The sequence below is a fragment of the Mastomys coucha genome, unplaced genomic scaffold (genome assembly GCF_008632895.1).
Source record: "Mastomys coucha isolate ucsf_1 unplaced genomic scaffold, UCSF_Mcou_1 pScaffold6, whole genome shotgun sequence".
Taxonomy (NCBI): domain Eukaryota; kingdom Metazoa; phylum Chordata; class Mammalia; order Rodentia; family Muridae; genus Mastomys; species Mastomys coucha.
Genome location: NW_022196912.1, coordinates 113,835,273 through 113,849,061, shown reverse-complemented (window position 1 = coordinate 113,849,061; position 13,789 = coordinate 113,835,273). Strand labels below are relative to the sequence as shown.

General features: G+C 41.3%; 1 protein-coding gene and 1 pseudogene across 11 annotated transcripts in view; one reads left to right on the top strand and one right to left on the bottom strand.

The window, feature by feature from the left end:
- Efcab11 (EF-hand calcium binding domain 11) overlaps nucleotides 1-13,789 on the top strand; it is a 239,261-nt gene that overhangs the window by 73,089 nt on the left and 152,383 nt on the right. The window lies entirely within an intron of this gene.
- LOC116080831 lies at nucleotides 4,748-5,216 on the bottom strand (annotated as a pseudogene).

The following is a 13,789-nucleotide window of genomic DNA, read 5'->3' as shown; positions in this document are numbered from 1 at the left end:
TGACCATAAGCTGAGTAGCGCATCAACAACAGAAGTTTGTTTCGTTTGTTTGCTTTGTTCTCACCCTCTGAAGGTTACAGGTAAGAGCAAGAGTCTTCAGTTTCCAAACCTCCAATGACAGCTGTGTGGTCAGCTGGATGATAGAGAGAACTCTAGTCTCCGCAGCCCCTTCTGGGCACTCAGAATCCATTGACTCGATGGTGTTTCAAAGGCCTCCCTTCAGTACCGTCACTCTCGTGGTTTAGTTTTCAATGGAGGACTTTCAGAGAGACATAAACATTTAGTCAACAGCTGGAGCATTTTCTATTTCATTTCCTTCCCTGAAATTCTAATCATTGCTTGGGTTGAGTCAACAAGCCCTCTATTAGACAGTGACTTTAGGGAGTATAATGTTTGCACGCTCCTATAGCATCTGGGATGGAACTTCTAAGGAGGAGCTCGCCTCTCCATGAGCGTGTGTTTGGGTCTTCTTACCCCACTGAACTGAAAGGATCCGCTACGTAATATATCCATTCCCAAGAAAATACATTATGGCTTCAAGAAAAGTGAGAGCGTTAACACATGTGCTGAAATATGATACAGATGTTTAATGTCTTGCTGTAATAATATTTTTGCCGTTCACAGTCACCTGCTTTTTTGATCCCTGCCTGTTTGCTCTCTTTATTCCCCAACACCTGTTTGCAGGGATATATTTACAGTCTGTTGTCTTTTCTAAATGGTTGGTGCATATGTTAGAAGAGACTTACATTTTTCTGATGACTTTCAGTAAATTCCTTAAGGATTCCTTGCTATTTTATTGTTTCCCTTTCTACGCTATGTCACTTCAGTGTAAAACCTGGATACTGATTATACTTAGCTACCCCACACTATGTGACCTTAAGAAGAAGAAAAAAGTTGTTTCTGATTTTAACTTTAAAAAAAAAGAAAAACGAAAATTCTCGAGAGCTGAAGAGATGGCTCAGCGATTAAAAGCACTGACTGCTTTTCCAGAGGCTCTGAGTTCAAATCCCAGCAACCACATGGTGGCTCACAACCATCTGTAATGAGATCGGATGCCCTCTTCTGGTGTGTCTGAAGACAGCTACAGTGTACTTACATATCATAAATAAATAAATCTTTTTTTTAAAAAAATCTTCAGATGTCAAACTTGTGCAATGTGGTGAATATCCTTTGTGAAGGCCTAGCGAACTTGTCCCTGAGCTCATGTCCATCCTGTCCCCGTCTGGTGTATACATTGTCCTCTCGTGGTGTACATATCACTTGTGACTAGGTGAGATGCTTGCTGCCTTTGGTTTCCCTCAGATTTCTACTCTTGCAGTTCTAATTCCATCGCATATCACCTTCCCTACCTAGTGGCTTTATCCTGCCCCTCTCTGCTGCCCAGTTTCCTGTCCTTGGTCACACTTCTCAAATCCTGGAGAGGCTCTTTTTCTTTGTTGTCTGCTTCTCAATCTTAATTATAAAGATACATGAAAGGGGCAAACTTGCCTGCCTTCTAGCACATCCATTTCTTCGCTGGCACTGGAGCCTACTTCTTCAGTAGTGGCTGCTTAATATGAAGATTGAATTTGGTGTTGATATAACCACCAAAGAGATTGTTCTTGCCAATGTCATAGAAAATGATTTCTGGAGACAATGGCCATTGGGAGATCGGAGCCAGCAGAAAGATAAACAGTCTTAAACGTGATCTCAAAGAAGTAACTCCAGAACGACATCAGATGGTAAAGAGAAACTTTGAGCGGGTTGCAGACCCAGTGGAGCTGCTTCTCAAGTCAGTCAGTGCAGGGTGGTGGTAGTGCTGATGGGTTCAACCTCTGACCTTGGTCACTGTGAGAAAAATTAAGAAGGCTTGTGGAAATGTCGGGATTCCGTGTGGACTTAGAGTAACATCCGTGCATAAAGGATGTTACTTTGAGGATTAAAGCAGACTGTGAAGGGGATGGTATACCTACTGTATTTGTCACAGTGGCAGGCTGAAGCGATGGACTAGGCCCAGTGACGTCTGGTAACATTGCTTACCCTGTTATCGGCTGTCCCCCGATCACACCAGACTGGGGTGCTCAGGCCGTGTGCTCATCTCTTCAACTGCCCAATGGTCTTGGCTGTTCAACTATACTTTCTCTAGAAGGTTCAGCCCAGTTTGCTACTCAGATATTTGAGTTAACAACCATTTGGTGTGGGCCAAACTTCGAGCGAGCATATTGAACACATGGATATCCTTAAAACAGGCTGATAAGGATATCAGAGAATGCAGTTTGTAAAAAAGCAATTTGATTTTTAGGACAAATGTTACATATTCCTAGTTTGGATTTAAAGAAAAAAGTCAAGCAAACTGATTTCACATAAGAGAAAACAATTCAGTTTACTAATTGAAAAAATGGCCCTTGATGTTTATGAGTTGGCACATCGTCGGTGGATATTATTCATATCTTCTAGCTCTACATAGTGCTATGTCCCTGTAACCTAAGCACTGCAGCAGGATCACTAAGTTCAAGGCCACCCTGAACCGTGTATTGAGACTCTGTACTTGCCAGGGAGGGAATCTTTACAGTTAGTAAAATTGGCATGACACTGCTAAATTACATCTCATCCTCTGTGCAGTCATTGTTGGGTAAATATGTAATTATGGAACTGGAGCAATGTGTCTGTGATTCAAGAACCAGCATGGCTCTCTTGCAGACGACCTGAGTTTGGTCCCCAGCATCTGTGTAGACTGTCTCACAATGAATAAGCTTAACTCAGGGAATCTGACCCCGTGGCTTCCCTACAACCTGCTCTTCAAATACTATCCCAGTCCCCACACCCAACACACAATTTAAAAAAATAAGCTAAGGGTTTGCAGCCCCTTAGGACAAACAACAATATGAACTACCTAGTATGCTCAGAGCTCCCAGGGACTAAACCACCAACCAAAGAGTACACATGATGGGACTCACGACTCCAGCAGCATATGTAGCAGAGGATGGCCTAGTTGGTCATCAATGGGAGGAGAGGCCCTTGGTCCTGTGAAGGCTCTATGCCCCAGTGTAGGGGAATGCCAGGGCCAGGAAGTGGGAGAGGGTGGGTTGGTGAGCAAGGGGAGGGGGAAGGGAACAGGGTTTTTTGGTTTTTTCTTTCAGAGGGGAAACCGGGAAAGGAGATATCATTTGAAATGTAAATAAAGAAAATATCTAAGAGAGAGAGAGAACACCAGCTAATACAGTGTGGATTCAAATGTGACAGATATGGTAGTGTTTTGTGTATAACCAAATCTTGGTTTTTCTCACTCCGCATGACATTTTGAGATTCTTCTATATGTATACATCTAGCTTATACTTGTTCCTTTTTACTGCTATATGCAGCTTCACTGGATGGTAATTCCACATTTATTTAGTCTCCTGGAGAGGTGGATCCAGCCCTTCAACATTGCGTTCCTACTGTGGTAAGCTTTCTAGTATAAGACTTTAGCTTGGCCTTTAAGGTCTTTTCCACCTTGTGACACTCACAGACAGTGAGAGTATTTATAAAAGCACCTTTGTGTGGTAGATTGCTTTTGACTGAAGGAACCCTGCCTGCCCCAGATACTCGTGTGGAGAGTCTAGTTCCACTATAACCAGCCTTGGCTCGAGTTCTGCAGCTATGCCGGGGATGGCAGCCTTTGTAGTCCCTGGGAAGGGTTCTTATACACTGTGTACGTCCACAGGTGTTTTCAGATGGATAACTAAGACTTTTCAAAGTAGGTTGAAATATGCTTTCAGTGTAGTATAAATACTGACCTTTAAAATGAAATATCAAGTTTCATGTTTGTGCAGTAGAATCCAAACACTGTAATGATTTGACACTCAACATTTTTCTTGGAAAATGTGGGAAAGTTGTAAGAACAATTCCTCAACAACATGAAGTTTTACATCCTTAGTTGAACTCACATTTATATTATCTTTGCATATTGAATTTCATTCTGCTGTAATTTTAAAAACAACTTTCAGCTTTTAGTGCCATTATTTTGGAATTGAGTTTATGAGGTATAATTTGCATGTGGTGGGAGCCTCTGTTAGTAGGTGTTAAACACTGTGTGGGTTTGATAGATGTATCCAGTTGTGTAACCAGGGTCACAATGTTGAGTATTCTGTCTCTTCCAGTTCCCTGACTGGACTCCCAGCCTCTGCCCTCGCTGTTCAGAGTTCTGTCCCTGTGCTGTAGCTTTTCCCAGAATGTCCTAAATCACGTCACACCATTGTCATACTATATAACACATAATGTAGGTGGTTTGGAATAGATGTATATTGCCCAGTTACTGAATTCCTGAATTGAACTGAGCAGTAAACATACCCCAGATACTTTGTGTATACTTGTGTTGTGTTTTAGACACCTCAGACCTACTTTCCTAGAGAACTGTTTCTGTGGTGGGTGTCCCACTACATGCTCATTAACAAGCACCAGTGCTGATCCAAGTTGTATTGGTAGTGTTGGGTTTTTTAGTTCTTTCTAACAGGCAGGTAGTGATAGCTCCTGGTACTTTTAAATATGTGCCCGGTAAACAACTAAAGACATCAACAGTTGGTTTTTATCTTTGCCCACATCTGTGTTTAAGTCTTCCTTAGTACTTAAGTTGGTTGGGTTTTTTTTCAGTCTGGAATTATGAAAGATTTTTATTTAAACCATATACAACTTTTAATCTATGATAGTTTTTGCATTTTCTTAGCATGTTCTTTTAAAGACAAAGGGACTTTTACAGTTAAACCCAAATTACTTTTTTTTTTTTTATGACCAAAAAAACCAAGTCTTTATTGGCCTCGGCTACTTGAGGGGGATGAATCGGGAGGAGTGGGTAGCACCAATACCGGGCCGGCAATGCTTTACGGGCTTGTAGGTGATGGAGAACTCCCCCAGGTAGTGGCCGATCATCTCTGGTTTGATCTCCACCTGGTTGAAGGTCTTGCCGTTGTACACACCCACCATGCTGCCGACCATCTCAGGGAGAATGATCATGTCCCTCAGGTGCATCTTCACCACCTCGGGCTTCTCCATGGGTGGTGCCTCCTTCTTGGTCTTTCTCAGGCGCTTGAGCAGCGAGTGCTGCTTCCGCAGCATGCCGCGGCGGTTCAGGCGCCACCTCTGACGGCGCTGTACAACTGCATCAGCTGCTCATAGGACGTGTCGAGCAGCTGGTCGAGGTCGACACCATGGTAGGTGAACTTGCGGAAGGTCCGCTTCTTCTTCTGCTCCACTTCAGCCATCTTGGTGGTTGCTCAGAAAAGCCCAAATTACTATTAAATGATTAATACTTACTGTATTAATATAGTCATATGTTAGAACTCTTTGCCTAACATAAATGTGATGCCTTTAATCTAACATATCAGCTTGGCTAGGCCATGTGACCTCAAAATTTGGTTAAAAACTGGTGTGGACCTTGCTGTGAAGATATTTGAAAGGCATTATTCACAGTTAAATCAGTAGATTGTGGTGGCATAAAGTGTCCTTCACAGTGTGTGGGGGGGGGGGGGTTGGCCTCTACACGGTCTCCAGATTGCAGCCTGTGTCACCAGCTTTTTCCTGGACTCTCTTCTGACTCATTGATGTGCTAACACCATATTCTTATTACAGAAACCAGTCCTGATGTCTGGTGCCTCAGCAGCATTTTTAACCCATTGTACTGCTTTATGAACCTTCAGTTTCCACCAAAAAAAAAAAAATGGAACTCAAAACAAATTTTTCTTCAGTTTTGTTGTTGATTTTATGTTTAATCAGTCATCTACACCAACTTGAAACTGGAGTATTCCAGTTGACGAGGTCTGCACTTCCTTTTCTAGGTTTTTCTCTAATCATTCTTACTGTTTGTTGTTTTAATGTAAGTTTTCCTGCACGTTATATCATACAACTATACAAAAGTACAAATATTTTAAGTGTCCTGCTATTCTATAAATTCTCATTGGTCTTTATAGGCTGGTTTTATATTGCAACACTGCTGAAAGTCTTGGCGTGTTGTGAGTGCTCTAACAAGAACCTCAGACTGGGTGACTTCAGCAGGGAGTGCACCTTTGCCCAGTTCTGTGGCTGCAAAGTTTGCCATCTGGTGCCCTCACAGTCTGGGTCTCTTCTTGGGTCCAAGATGGCTGCCTTCCTGCTAAGGGCTTATGTAGCCCTTCCTTGGTATATGTTCATAGGGGAAAGGATCTCTTTTTCCTGTTCTTATAAGGATGTTCATCCCCCATAAGGCCCTAATTACCTAATTACTTCCCAAAGGCCTTCCTCCAAAGGCTGCCACACTGGGTGTTAGAGCTTCAACCTAAAAATGGAGACATCTAGTTTATAATACTAACGTAGCTTATCAATTCTCATTCTATCTCAGGAATTGTGATAGTTCGTGCTTCTTAAGCATACAGCAGTGTCATCTTCGAACAGTAACTTTTGTCTATACCAGTTCTTCGCATCAGTGACTCACTCTTCTTGTTGCACTGGCTAAAACCTCCTGTGCTGGGATTAGTAAATGTACTACCCGGCATCTTGTGTCGTTACTGTCTTAACAGGGAGGAGAAGGCTTTAGTATTTCATATTGAATGTGATGTTTGTAGTAGTGTTCTGTGCTTCATTTCATTTTTTGAAGGAAGGGAGGGGAGAGCCGATAGTATTCATCAGATTAAGGGGGCCCCTATGAATACATATGATGTGATGGGTTGATCTTCTGCTCATGTTGACACAATCATGTGGTTTCCCCCTTTGATTGCTTAGTGGATGCACTAGATGTTCATGGGGAGAATAGAGAAGCTATTGCATCATTAGCTAATTTGAGTCTCAGAGAAGTTGTAATTGTTTAATGGTTTTGTTGTTAAGGGGATTGCATATAGTAGAATATACAGTATAGCCTTGTTAAATGCATCTGTTACTATGTAACAGGTACTCAGTGGGAATGAATCAAGGAACAGAGGAGTAGTTTAAAACTGACAAGTAGCTTGGAGAATAGACAAGTTTCTCTTTCCCTCCCTCCCTTCCTCCTTCCCTCCCTCCCTCTGTATGTTTGTGTGAGTGTAGTGTAGTGAACTGTGTGTGACTGTAGTATAGTGTTGTGTCCAGTCATGTAGTATAGTGCGTGTACATGCAGGTCAAGGCCTGAGGTCAAGCCTTACATGTGTTCCTCAGTTACTCACCACCTTGCTTTTGAGACAGGGTCTCTTCCCTGAACCCAGAGCTCTGTTTCTTAGACTGGCTGGCCAGCGAACCCCAGATCCACCTGTTTAGCCTTCCCCATCCTGACTTCTTCTTTTTACATGGTTGCTAGGGATCCAGGTGCACATGCTTCCTCAGCAGACATTGCCAGTTCAACCTTGTCTCCACTTTCTCCAATCATTTTTGACAAAAATTAATGAAAGTGTTTTTCTTGAGGCTGAACGGGTTTTGAGGACACTGTAAAACATTCATGTAATATGAGTTCCTTTCATCCAAAGGCGCCTGTGCTGTGCTATTATTTCATCAAGCTTAAGGCTGAACATTTTCCTCGGCCTCCCTTGTCTCATGGGTTACAACTGAGCTGTGGATGGAGAGAGAAGGGAATAATAAGAATGTTTCCCAATCGTTTTCTCATTCCTAACAATAGTGAAAAGGCACGGATGGCACACCCATTCCACACTGGCATTTCCCACCAGCCCACTGGCAAACTGTAAGGTGATGTGGGTGGATTCATGGCTAGCTGGGCAGGCGGGTGGTAGTAGAAGGGTCAGTCATGAAACTTCAGCATACGTCCCCCAGGTAAACCACCACAGATGGTTTCTTACTTTGGTCTTTTTGACTTGCTTTCATGGGCCTTTCTCTCACAGCCATGCACTCTGTCACAGTAGGTAAGAGTCAAGATGACCACACTAAAAAACAAAACAAAACCAAACCACCATCTTAGAGGGCTTTTGTTTTTGTTTGGTTTGGGGGTTCAGATTTTTGTTTTGCTTTGTTTATCTCATAATGCTTTTTCTGAGCAGTTTCCTGCTCGCTTGGCTTTGGATCTTACAGGTCTTTTGTTATACATTATGGTTTCCCGTTATGTGTTTTTATGGGATTTCTGGGGGTGTAAATGTGGGGGGGGTATGTGTAAATGTATGTATGTGTGTGGGGGTGTGGGTGTGGGGGTGCACTCTCGCCTATGTATATTTCTTGTGCCTTTTCTTTAGCACTTTTTTATCCTGTTTATTTTATCCTATTCTGATTTGTTTGTTTTATTTTATTCTTTTTTATAGATGCCTATTTGTTATCTAATGAGGGAGAGCAAGAAAGAGTGTGAATTGGCATGGGTGAGAAGGTGGAAGGATCTGGATGGAATTGTGAGGAGAGAAAACTGTAGTCAAAATATAAAAAAAAAAAAATGTTTTCAATCAAAAAGAGTCCCCATCTGGGGTGGAAAGATGCATCAGCAGCTAAGAGCACTGGCTGCTCTTCCACAGGCCCTGGGTTTTGATTCCCAGTACCTACTTGGTGACTCATAACTATTTGTAACTCCAGTTCCAGGGGAACTGATGCCCTCTTCTGGCCTCCAGGGGCACTTCCTAGAGTATATAGTATAGAGAGACACGAAGGCATAACATCTGTACACATAAAATAAAAATGAAGGTTTAAAAAAAAAAACACTACCTTCCTAAGCATACTAGAATTCAGAACTTCTCCCCACAGACATTTCCCCATTAACAAAACAGACAGACAACAAAACAAAGCCAGTAAGGCCGGGGTAGCTTGACCTTTCGGAGTGCAGTTTATAGTACAATGCTTCCTGAAGGCCATGTTTTTATTGTTCCTCTGGCACCCTGAAAGTTTTTAAACACCCAGGAAACACATACTGGCAAAACAAATATGGAGGGAGAATGTGCTTTTCTGAAAGTGGAACAACAGTGCTTGCAGAAGAGTGTGCAGTCAGGAAAGCAGTGCGAGTCTCAGAAGTGTGTGACCTTAAACAGGTGTTTTTAAAAGATCATAAAAAGTCTAGTGACTGGCTGGGCAGTGGTGGCACGTGCCTTTAATCCCAGCACTTGGGAGGCAGAGACAGGCAGATTTCTGAGTTTGAGGCCAGCCTGGTCTACAGAGTGAGTTCCAGGACAGCCAGGGCTACACAGAGAAACCAAAAAAATAAAATAAAATAAAATAAAATAAAATAAAATAAAATAAAATAAAAATAAATTGTCTAGTGACTGGTCCCATTAGTCCTCCCAGGCCTGGGTGAAGCCATAATGTAGATGCCTGGGTTTAACGCTGCCATGTATGTGTATGTCTTAAACTTTGTATGTTGACTGTTGATAAAAAGTTACACAAGTAAAATTCCAGACAAGGTTTGTTTCAGTGATATATTAGTTCTAAGGTATACAGTAGATCATAAACATAAATAGATATGACATAATTGAAAAATAATAATAAAAATAAATAAAAGCAATTGAATTAAAATTATTTTGGGTGCTGGCCACTGAATTCTGGATAGATAAGATTTAATGTTAAAGTAGGTAAAGAGAATAATGATTCATCCCTTTACTTGTTACTTCAACAAGTATATACTCAGGCACCTATTAACTTGCTTACATTAGAAAGACTCGTGAAGACGTCATATGAACTAGACAGACCCAAAATGTAACATGAAATGACAAAAGAAAAACAACAACAAAAACCCAATAATCAAGAAAACTAAGCGAATAAGAAGAACAATGTCACTAACTACTCTACGCACTACAGAGGGAATTATAGGGTAATAAGACAGCAGCAGTGGTCCTTGTGGAAACTACAGGAGAGACTGGCATGCAGGCTTGTGCGTTCTGTGGAGAGTCCAGTCAGTGATCTTTGTGGGCCATGGGCCATGGGCCTGACCCTTGATAAATGCTAATGGCTTATATACTTGGAAGAAGGTACTACAGTGGCCAAGGAGTAAAAGAGGTCCTGGAATAGTTCCTCCCTTACTCTGTGAGTAAAGTCTCTTTTGCCACTCTGCAAAGGGAGAACGTGAAGTGTAGACGTTCCAGCCATGTGTAGTTGCTGTGGGGTTGGACAAATGAGGGTCAAGCCCAAGTGGTCTAGCTCAAGAATTTTTGTCACTCCCATGGTCCACTGCCTTACAAGCCACACTAGCTCTTAATGAGCTAGCTATGGGAAGAGACAGACCCACACTGAAGCCTGAGCTCTCAAAAGCTGTTCTTTCTCTAAGCCCAAGAGTTTGAGCCAGGTAGCTAGCCTGTTTGTGTCAGTTCGTTTTCTACTTAAGTGATTTATTTTTTTCCATGTTGGTATTTGGTTTTCATTATTTTCCAACTAATTAAAAACCACATTCAATTGGAATCAATTAGGATCCGAAAGATGATTTAAAATACTCTGGTGTGCATCCGATCATTTGTCTCCTTTTGTCTGGCTATGCAGTTCTGCACTCAAATGATTCTGCCTTAGGCCACTCTGGCTGCTATATTGAAACACTCTAGACTATATAGTGCAATACAAACTGAGTTCTCACGGTTCTAGTAGCTAAGTCAGGGATGGAAGCGTTGGAGATTCAGTCTCGGGGCCGGGGATGTCCCTACAGCCGGGGATGTGCCTACAGATTTAGCTCCTGCTATTTGCTCACATGGCAAAGCCTCATGTATGAGGCCACAGATCCTGTCACAGGGACTGTCTGCATGAATCCTGTCTCCTAATTCTGTCACCATCACATAGGTGTTTAGGTTTCAAATATGAATGAAGGATGCAGGAATATTTGAAACAGCAGAGTCCTGTAATTAGAAAGGCTTACATGCAACATTAAAAATAAATGAAAACATTAAATAAATTTATATTGAGTTAAACTTTGTCTAAATCAGAGAAGAGGAAATACTGCTATTAATAGCGGCAGCTATGAACATATCTGACAGTACTCATAGAACAGTGTGGCTGTAGAGTTTAGACAGAATGAATTTTGCCTGGAGTTTTCTGTAAGTCTGTAACATCTTGTGCTGTAATAGGAAAGGAAGCGCCACTTTCTCTCTGTATAACTAGAAAAAAGCAGGACCTTAGAAGGTTATTGCAGTGATAGGAACTGTCAGATCCTGAAACTTAACTCTGTCTACTCCCTTTGTAGACATCTTTGTCTCCACTGGTAAAAATGGAAACAAAAGTCTGTGTGTACCCTGTTGTATAAGTTGACTTACAATTTAATTTGCTTCGACAATAGCCAAGTGTGACCTCGGTGTTCTTTAAAAGTATTTATTTGGACACATATAAAAGAAAACAGCAACCTATGTTTGTGAACCATTGAGCTGTTTGGGTTCCACCTTGTGGCTTAAGGATATTTTGGGGGTAACTTATCATAGCTTAACAAATTAAATACATTGTGACATAGTGAAAAATACAATGCAACTCACTGAAGCCTTTAAATTGAATAAAGAATATTAGTCTATAGGATTCTACCATAGTTGGTGCCGTTACATACATGAGGTATTAGAGAAAGTTGTCCCTGAGCTATGGTTCTGGAAGGAGCTAACACCTGGATCAGCAAGGAAATTAAGAGGAAGTAGCCCAAGGTTGTGGTGAGGGGTTTCTTTCTAATGTGTTTAGATAAAATTGAATGAAGACACAGAAAAGAGGCCAAAGAGAAAGTAATCATGTGATAATGACTCTGGCCACCAGAGCTTAACAAAAACAGTAAAGAACAGAAAATCTGGGTTAAATACAATAGCTGCTTATCAAAGGGCCAAATGATGGGAATGTATGTTTTAGCCAAAACAGGATCAAAAGAAACCAGAAATGACAGTCTGTACTTCATATTCTTTTCATAAATGCAGTAGAAATATGTTTATATATTTGTGTGATTTAATGTTTTAAATACACATGTATGTCAATACAATATATGAAAAATAAGTGGAAATTCCTAAAGGTGGTTTAGTTCAAATCTGGGCAAAGTAGTAGACAGAAATAATGCCCAGTAGACAGTGTTCAAAGATGAAGAATGTACATCTCAATGTTATGCACATTGCTTAGCAACAACATAAAAAAAAGAAAAACCTTTAAAAAAAGAAAAGGGAATTACAGAAGACAAAGGAGGAAGAGACTCATGCCTGTGATGTAATGTGATACAAGGTAAAAATGAGAAAAGCCATGACGGAAAATGAACTTGAACCTTGGATAAACGATGCCATTCATTATTGCCACCTAGGCAAGTTCCTTTAAAAGTTAAAAACTAAACTATAATCATTAAAATAACTGCCTACTGTAAAGATATTGATTTCTATGTAAAATACACTTCATATTCTTTTCATAAATACAGTAGAAATATGTTTTTATATTTGTGTGATTTAATGTTTTACATACACATGTATGTCAATAGAATATATGAAAAATAAGTGGAAATTCCTAAAGGTGGTTTAGGATGGCATTTGGCAATGATTTTCATCCTATATTTTGGACAGGAATTGTTGCTTTGCATAGATCTAATACTTTAAATATTTGGACAGTGGTTAGGTTAGTATCCAACCTGCTTGTAAAGTTCAAAAGTACCTTTATATAAATAAAAGCTTCTAAAGGCCAGTAGATGCATTTAAAAATAAGTCAATTAATTCATCCCATATGCAGCAGTTAAGATAGAATGCATTTCCAATGTACAAACTTGGCTTTGACCTTGTAAAAACTGAGCGCAGTACAAACCCCACATTCCACAGCCACCACTGGCTTCCTCTAATAAAAGGATTACTGTCTTAAACATTCCTCAGAACCATCATTGTATGCTCTGTCTGCAAAGTAGAATTTTTCTTGGTAATTGTCTTGAAATAGTAGAGGCCCAACCCTCCCATGTTTTGGTAAGTGAGCCACACTCTGCCGTGCTGGAGAAGAGATAGACACAGTGACCAACGCAGACACAGTTCAGCCAAAGTGGTCATAGCCAGACTCTCCATGCTAAAGTTTGGAGCTTAAATGTTATTACTGGGCTAGGGAGATGCTTTAGTGGTAAAGCATTGGCTGTGTGAGTGTAAGGAACCAAGTTCAAATCCCCAGGGTTCACATAAAACCAGAAATAATAGCACAGGTTGTCTGTGCCTACAGGGAGCTGAGAGCTGAGGACAGGAACACCCCTGTAATCTAAGCTGTCTTCAGTCCCTGGTGAAGGGGTACATTCTATCTTCCATCCTGCATGCTCTGCATACCTCAGACCTGCTCACCCTTTCTTCCCCAGCATTCATGATGCCACTGTCTACCACTTATCAGTCATGGGAACCTTTACAAGTTAACTTATTTTCTTGACTAGTGTTCGCTGAGCTGTACTTAAATCTGCCATCTATCTATCCCAGTTTCTCTCCACCCCACTATCTCTGATCCATGATATATTGTCTGCTGTCACAAAAGATCATGGGCTGGATGTTTTGAACATCAGAATGTCTTTTCTCAGAGTCCTGGAGGCTAGGTCTGAGATGAAGTGTCAGTAGGGTTGCTCTACTGAAGCTACTCCCCCTGCCTTGTCGATGATGACTGTATTCTCTGTGTCTTCATGTGTTCTTCCCTCTGGATGTGTTTGTGTCCTGTTCTCTCCTTATAACACTAGTTCAGTCCCTGTGACCCATGAAGCACACAGCCCTGTACACACGCATGCACATACACGCACACTGGCACTCACTCACACTGGCGCTCACGCACGCACGCACGCACGCACGCATGTACGCAATAAATGTTTTTTTTTTTAAAAAGAGGGTTTGTTTTGGTTTGGTTTGATTTGGTTTGGTTTGGTTTTTGGTTTTTCAAAACAGGGTTTCTCTGTATAGCCCTGGCTGTCCTGGAACTCACTCTGTAGACCAGGCTGGCCTTGAACTCAGAAATCTACCTGTCTCTGCTTCCCAAG